At 33.5% G+C, this 8,643-nt stretch overlaps 1 non-coding gene across 1 annotated transcript; it reads left to right on the top strand.

Moving 5' to 3' along the window:
- The first annotated feature begins 4,074 nt into the window (after window positions 1-4,074).
- Window positions 4,075-4,181, top strand: LOC121215088 (small nucleolar RNA R71). Its single transcript, XR_005910820.1, has one exon. It is a non-coding gene; the product is annotated as a small nucleolar RNA R71 (small nucleolar RNA).
- The last annotated feature ends 4,462 nt before the right edge of the window (window positions 4,182-8,643 follow it).

The raw sequence follows: 8,643 nt of genomic DNA, 5'->3' as shown, positions 1-8,643 counted from the left end.
TTACTGGATATTCCTTTTCACCTTCAAAGAATAAGAGATTAGAGATAACCTGATAGATAGGATGGATTAAGCTCGAAGTACGTAACACCAATATACGGTGTAGATATATCAGGTCCGACCCAACTATAGTTAGGCCACATTGTGTCAAGTAGAGATGTCATTCTTGGCCTAACCAAAGATTTCTTCCTCCACAAGGAAGCTCAGATCCTTATAAAAAAAAGAATCGAGTCAAATATACAACTTGTATAGATTCTCTAATCAAGACAATGAATATTCAATTATGAGAAAAGAAGTATCGTATCTATAAACCTAGATTTTGTCAATTATCTCCCTAGATAGCATGAAATAAAGCTAAAAATTTCTTAATTTAATACTATCTCCTCGACAATGACACCAAAAACCTGACATGCATCATGCATGCACATAAAAACACACAATTTAGTGAAATAATTTAGAAGTGCGATTTTAACTGCAAGTAGACAGATTTAGTTGTAATATTTACAGTGTCCATGATATGGCCTTGGTGATTTCTTGCTTTGAACTGTACCTTCGAAAGTATGTGAGATTGTAAGCATAGCAATGCAATCAATTATGGAAAATAAGAGTAAGTAGCCCACTAAGTAGCACAATCTCGAATTACTCTGTGGATAATCTTTCCAACATTGATAGACTTTTCTGTCATGATCGCATATAACAAAAACATATGTTCCATCGTGATAGTGGAATTGTGTGAGACAGGTAAAAGACTGAATCGTATGAAATAACAGCATACATTTGTTGTTGGGTTCAAAAACTCTCTTCGGCAAGTGTGACTTCCGTATTTCTTAATTACCTATATAGATCTGGGAATCGTGACTTCTTTCAGCAGTTCTTGAAGTAATTCCCAATCAATGTTTTCGAGCATAGCAAAATAATCGTCGTCCTCTATATTGGGTAAGTGAAAAAAACTATTTATTGCTTGAGGCGCGAAAGATATCTTTTTACTTTTTTTAGTGGACAAAGTCAATTTGAAGTAAAATTCTTGAATTAATTCAGCCTCATAAATTGGTCTTTTCGTATAGAATATATTACACTTTAATGCATTGACAATTTTCTAAATGTCTGATAGCACTGTCGTTGGATGATATTTTCCAAGTCGAACCCTTTGTTGGGAAGAATTAGTTGCTTTTTGAAAATTAATTTGAACCTCTTCGTTGCTTCTTTGCTATGGAATCAATCTCAAGACTTAGTGATTTGAGACGTACTTCCCTTTCTAGTATGAGACATCTTTGAAGTGTAAAATAAAAATTGTGGAAAATTGATAAAAAATTTGGCTACATATGGCGGTTAAATGGCTAAGGGGGTCAGCGTTTTTGGTGGCTTAGGTTGATGGTTAGGTAGTTGCTGGAATGTGGCATTTGGTGGCTAAGGATGTGGTTGGTTTGGGTGGATAAGTCATGTGGCTTGTGGCGATGGTTGCAATTACTTAAGGATGGCTATAAGGTTTGGAAGAGAAAAACATGGGAATGAGAAATGAGAGGGGGTGACGGCAATGGGATGTAGAAAAAAAAAGGTTGATGGTTTATGATATGTTAGGCTGTTGTAAAGGAGTGTATTTATACGGGTGATTTCAGGTTCAATTTTGTTAAAGCAAAATCCTACTAAAACAAGTAAAGAATTAATTTGAGAGAAAAAAACACTAAAAACAAGGGGATTAGTTTCAAGTTAAAAAATCATTTTACTTTTCAAAAAGATAAATTAAAATAATATAATATATATCTTATTTTTGGCTGCACATAATATTTACAAAAAATTACAGCCATTTATTTAAAAATAATAAAATCAATAAGTAAAAAACCTACAATGCAAATAAACCACATAACATAAAAATAAAAACATAAGCCGAATTGACCCTTTATTTTGAAGATTAAAATATATTTTAACTACTTGGAAAATATTTTTCTAAGAAATTACATTAAAATCAATTCCCAAGATAGATTAGAGGGGTCAAAGACAGTATCGCTTAAAACTCAGTCCCCTCGGTAGAATTTTTCTAATATAATGATTTAAGAAAAATATTGCCTAAGTCAATTATTAAAAATAAAAAGAAAATTATGGGTCCAATAAAGTGAGTGAGGTGTTCTTCCACTCATCTTCACTGTTCCAATAGTGTTTCAGCTGTTGGCCATTGACCTTGAACTTACATCCCTTACCATCTTGTAATTTGACCGCTCCATATGGATAGACTTTTTGGATGGTGAATGGTTCGGACCATTGAGACTTAAGTTTTTTGGGAAATAAATTTAGTCTCGAATTGAATAATAGGACCTTTTGTCCAACTTTAAACTCTTGAGGTTCTATATGTTTGTCTTGCCATCGTTTGATCTTTTTTTTTAATATTTTGGCATTATCATAAGAGAACAACCTCAATTCCTCAAGCTCATCGAGTTGTAGCATCCTTCTTTCTCTTATTTGTTTCAAATCTAGGTTAAGTTGTTTTAAAAGTTCAATGAGCTCTATGTTCCAACTCCAATGGTAGATGACAAGCTTTTTCGAAAACCAACAGATACAGATTCATCCCTAAAGGTATTTTGAAATTTTTTTCATAGGCCCACACAACATCATCAAGCCTCCACAACCAATCTCTTCTATTTGGTCGTACCATCTTCTTGAGTATCCCTTTCATTTCTCAATTTGCCAGCTTGGCCTACCCATTTATATGCGAATGATAGGCAGTAGCCACCTTGTGTTTTACATCATACTTGTCAAGTAATCACTTAAGCCACTTATTCACAAAATGAGATCCTTCGATTTGGCTTCCAACAAACCTATATGTTCGTCACCTTCTTTGTCTGGTGAGTTAGGCTCTGAGACATTATCCAATAGGTCATCTACAGAATTAAGCTCCCATTTTGTAGGGACTAAGGCTTCCGGATCTGACATCGCAGAGCACTTTTCAACTCGATTAGGGAATTTCATAGCCTTAAAAACATTAAAAGTAACTTGATCATTCTTTAAAAAATCAAGGAACTTCTTGAACTGCACCTCTTGTAGTTTTTGCTTAAACCTTTACGCATATAGAGGTGATGGAACCTTATCTTGAATTGAACAAATCTTTCAAGGAATTATTTTTGCATCTCACATAGGTGTTAGCTTATCAGAATTGACTAAGTTAAGATTTACCTCATCGGGGTTTTTGGCATCCAGCTTTTGTGGAGCGAGAGTTTCAGCTTGCAATTGAACTTGCTCTTTGTCAACATGCTTATCTTCGATCTCTACCACCTTAGGTTCCAAGGTTTTTTCCACTTCATAATGTGACCTACTTATAGTGTTCCTTGCCCAAAACCCTTGGATTTTTGGAATCACCTAACAAAGCTCCTTGTGGTCAATTTTGAAGTTAGGTAGCCTATTGGCCCACTTGGTTCTCTAAATTTTTAAGTTTGGTTGCTTAGATTTGAATGAAGGCATCATTCTTAGCCATGTATACCTTCAACAAGGTTTCCAAACTATCAGATGTTTCAACTTGTGGAGGATTTTGAACTTGTTGGTTAAATCCCAATGGTTGGTTTGATCTAGGTTGTGTGTATGTGTTACTAGGTCCACTTTTTGGTTAATCCAAGAAAGGTTTGGGTGGTTCAGCCATGAAGGGTTGTAAAAGTTTGAATTTGTTCTTTGGCCACTTATGTTTTGGTTCTGATTTCCCATGTTATTATAGACTCTGGGTTTGATGGAAATTTTCCACAAAAATGTCCATCCCTATAGTATACACAAGAAATATTTTCAAATTGACTTAGTGGTTGGGATGTAGCATTATTTAAACTATTAGGGGTAAAAGTTTTAAGCATTAAAGATATAGAAGATACTTGAGCTTCAAGTGAAGTGTGGGTATCAACTTCATGTACTCCTGCTACTCGTCTTCCTAGAATTGCTCGATTGATTAGTCATTGGTAGTTGTTACTAGAATTTCTCTCAATGATGTCATAAGCCTCGTTATAAGACTTAGAAAGAAGAGTATCATTTGCCAAAACGTCTTCCACCATCCTCGTGTGTGCATTGAAACCATTATAAAATGTCTTCAGCTGGATGCAATGTGGAATCTTGTGGTGAGGGCATTTTCATAATAACTCTTTAAATCTCTCTCATGCCTCATACAGAGGTTAATCGTCCATTTTCTGAAAAGAAGTGATCTCATTTCGCAACTTAGCTTTTTTGCTAAGTGGGAAATACTTCAGTTAGAAACGTTCTACAAGCTCTTGCCATGTAGAAACTGAACCGGGTGGCAATGGATTTAACCCTGCTCTAGCTCTGTCCCTTAGTGAAATGGGAATGATTTCAACCTTAGCGCATCCTTGGTTACTCCGGCCAGCTTGAAAGAGTCACTTACCTCCATAATTAATTGAAGATGAAGGTGTGGATCTTTTTTAGGCATTCCACTAAATTGGCCCAATTCTTGAAGCATTTGGAACATTACGGGCTTCAGTTTCTATTGTGGTGCCTCAATCTGGGGTCTAACAATGTCTGGATTAAGCTCATTGAAAAGAGGCACAACGTATTACTGTCACATTGGGTTTTGTGCAAGCGTACACAGTCGTTATCAAGTAATAAGTAAGTATCGAGTTATCGTCTCCTCAGGGATTGTATTTGTGCTAGGTCAATTAATTTGTAAAATTATATTAACAATTTGGTAACTAAAATACAAAATATAGTTTGAGAAGTGGTGATTTAAACTAAATGCAATGATCCCTAATGCAAATTATCCTAAGTACGTAAACAATATGAATGACAGAGATTTTAGTAAAATTAAACACAATTTGCAACAATTAGAACATAAATAAACTAAGACAATTACTTTAATTAAACTCAATTTATTATCAACATGCTTAATAACATTCGGAAAAACATCTATGGAAACTCGATCTTTTATGAGTTTGGAAACTACATTAGGTCCTTTCAAAATCCTTTACTTAGTAAATACGCATTTTATTGATCCTTATTTACTAAGGGTTTCTTAGCATTCGTCTGAGGTAACAGGGACGTGTTAGGTTTGAAACAATTTAATCACACAAATCTAAAAACTATGCAGATAACAGAGCTTGGTTAGAGTTGTTATGCAACCTACAATTTAATCAGGATAGGATCTAAATTAAGAATGCACATTTCAATTATGCGTCCATTAGCCGTCGTCTGGTTAGGATTGCTCAGCTAATTCAGGTGCATTTCAATCACGTATGAACGAAATACAGACTTTATTTTAATTGAAAATATGATCGATTGAGGCACAAACATTATAAGCATGAATCAAAAAAATATTATTTAATCAAAATAATCATCCTAGCTTAAATAAAATTAAGCTATCATTGTTGTAAACAAGAACAAAGAGCATATAGCAAACATCTTTAAATTAAATTTAAAGAAAAGAAAGATTAAACCCGATTCAGAGTGGCTGTCACCCAAGACTCTAACTGACGAGGCTCCTTTGCTCATTTGCTTTGCTCCTTTGCTGATGGTTCTCCAAGGTGGCCGACCAAGGGTTTTTTAAGAGGATTAATTGCTAAAATTCTTATGCAAGGATGATGAAGGGGAAATATAGCTAAAAGAGTTGAGAGAATGATGAATAAGTGAGAGATGATGGGAAGAGGGATGATTGAAAGAGTAAGAAATTAGCTCTTATTTATAGGTGAGGTAAGGGAGCTAGTTTGCTAAAAATAGGAGTGTCCATCCTTTGAAACCTCCTCCAATAGTGGTTGGCCATGAATTGAGGAAATGTGGCTTATTTTTCCTTGATTTTTGGTCAATTTGAGTGCCACAACAACTCAGGACTAAGACTCGGTCATCAGCAAATCTTCGGGAAAATCTCCAATTTCTTTAACTCTTCAAGGACTTTCTATAATTAAACCAAAAAATGATTTATGACATCCATGTGAAGACAAAAATTGGATTGACTTGGTCCCCAATGTGGACGGTTTTGCAATTAGAAGAAAACTTTTAGACCTGTCCAAAAATAGTTGATAGTTTAGAGGACCAAAAAATATAATTTAACCACTTTAATTAATAAATTTACTTAATTAATTAAAACCCAATTTATTAATGAATTATTAAAAATGAATTATTAAATATAACTTTATATTTTATTATTTAATTTAATCATGCATGGCCCACTTTATAGCTTAAAAATATAATATGCTCAAATTAATATAAAATAAGCCATTTTATGCATGAAAACTATATAATAAAGTATAAAATCACATTTTAATAATTTTTATGTCCTAATTTCATATTTTTTCATATTTCATTAATTTATTAAACAATTACTTGGTTTTAACAGCAAATTTAAGTAAAAATGTGATGAATTATATAGGAAAAATCCTATATATTTTTCAGTTTACACACCCCCAAACTTAGTCATTGCTCGTCCCAAGTAATGTTCATGCACAGCACAAGGTCTTGCTAAGGAAAATTTTGCTAAGAGTGTAAGTAGCATAAATCTTTCTCTCATAATCATGCATCAATAAATTCATGCTCATAAACCTTCTTTATTAACAAGTAACTCATATACAAACATACTAAAAATTTTATTCTAAGTTTCAAGATATGCCAACATGAATCATAGTTTGCATGTATGTCACATCCATAGATAATATTTTTCATTCAACACAATTTCTCATCAATCAAGCAAAACAATCATAAGGCTTATTTATGATCTTCATATGTTGAACTTAATACTTCTTCTCCACTAATGTAGGTGAGATAATCATCAAATCAATAGGTCTTTTATTCTAACTTAATACTTGCCTTGGATTTCTCGAAATTCAACCTTTTTCTTCGAATGAACTTTTGGAACTCCCCCAAACTTATTTTTAACTCATACTCAAATATTTTCTTTTTGGAGACTGAGCAAACTTTTCTTCACTCTTTCTTTGTCTCTTTTTTTTAAGCATGAGCACATACATCTTTATGAAAATTTCCTCAAATGTTGATTCCCAAGACAACTTTATTTAAGATAGGTGCACAAAATCAAGATAATTTTAAAAAGATGGTACTGGCTTATAATGTAGGTTTATTACAATGAATAGGCCTTTCAGCTCAAAATTATAGTTTCAAGGGTCTAATATCATAAGATGGGCTTGAAAAAGATCAAACGATCCAAAGAAAAATGGTGCCTATATCATTTTAGATTTTTATGTACCCTAGGATTTCGCCTCAAGAAAGTTACTAAGTCAATTCTAAAGATATAAACCTTCATGCATGTCTAATCTCAAGAGAAACTAAGTTTTCATGGAAAACATTACCTAAGACTAAGATCATAAAAACATTCCATTTTTCATGATAACATACAATCACTCAGATAAAATCATCATTCATGCTTGCATACAAGCTATCTTATTAAAAAGAATTTCTCTAAACATTCATTTATTAAGACATACTTATGCAAGAATGATTTGAAACATACTTGAAAATTTTAAAAATTTTGAGCAATTTGCCTTACCCCATTTTAAAAAGAAGCAATGTCTTTATTGCGACAATAAAGTAATGAATGAAAACTGAACACCAGGTAGGGTTGTAAAGAAAGAGAGGTGAGTCATTAAGACTGCTTAAATACCAAGTCTTTCCTAATAACCCAATCCTAGACATGTTCATTCCCATTGCCACATCACTTAATCTTTTTCTTTCTAAAAAAGTATTTATTCATGCTTGCTATGTTTTATTTTGCAAAAATTAAATCCTAATTACTAAAGAAATAAATTCCTAAAGACCTGAAAATAATTAAATAAATAATAAGAAAAGAATCCCTCTTTTTATTTTTCTGACTCATTCCCCTTGTCTTCTTTAGCTCCATCTTCGCTTGCATAGTCAGTCTTTTCCGTCCATGCCTCAAAGATAGCATCTGGGAACTCAGGAACAAAAGTATTAGAGATATTCTTAAAATTATTTTGAATTGAATCATCTCTAATTTTTGAATATTTCCAGTAAGTTTGTTGTTGATTGTGAATGAACTTGCACATATCCATCAAAATTGACAACTTTGATTTCCTTGAAGTACTTGCAGAGTCAGCATGGGAGTTGTATATTCAGGTTCAACACTTAGCTTGACTGGTTCTTCTTCTGGCTCAACCCTAGGTTTAGGGTTTTCAGATCCTTCAGCTGGTTGAGGACTATTTGGCTCCTTATCAGATTCTTCTTCTTCAGTGTCTGTAACTGAATCAGCTTTAGTTTCTGTTTTATTTGTTGACTCTTCGATTTTTGGCGCAGTTGGTTCCTCTTGCTCACCTTGGTTCAATTCATGCACTCTTTCTACCAACCTTTCAAGATCATGACTTGTAATGCACCCTTGGACATACTACCCCTTCAGATTTGCTTGTGTTTTAACACGGGCACTTAAGAAAAGTGAAGTGATTAATGATGGGAAATAAGCACTTCCTGCCTTCTTTTTAGCACAATCATGAATCTCCTTGAGGATAATTTTCCCAACATTAATGGACTTTTCTGTCAAAATTGCATATAACAAGAGCATCTGTTCCATCGAGATGGTGGAACTGTGTGAGATAGGCATAAAACTGTAGCGAACAAAATAAAACCATACATTTGCTACTAGTTTTAAGTATTATCTTCGACAAGAATGGCTCCCATACTTTCTTATAATCCATTGGGATCCCGGATCTGTCA

The sequence above is a fragment of the Gossypium hirsutum genome, chromosome D02, assembly GCF_007990345.1.
Source record: "Gossypium hirsutum isolate 1008001.06 chromosome D02, Gossypium_hirsutum_v2.1, whole genome shotgun sequence".
Taxonomy (NCBI): domain Eukaryota; kingdom Viridiplantae; phylum Streptophyta; class Magnoliopsida; order Malvales; family Malvaceae; genus Gossypium; species Gossypium hirsutum.
Note: the sequence above shows the minus strand (reverse complement) of the source record. Positions and strands in the feature narration are given on the sequence as shown.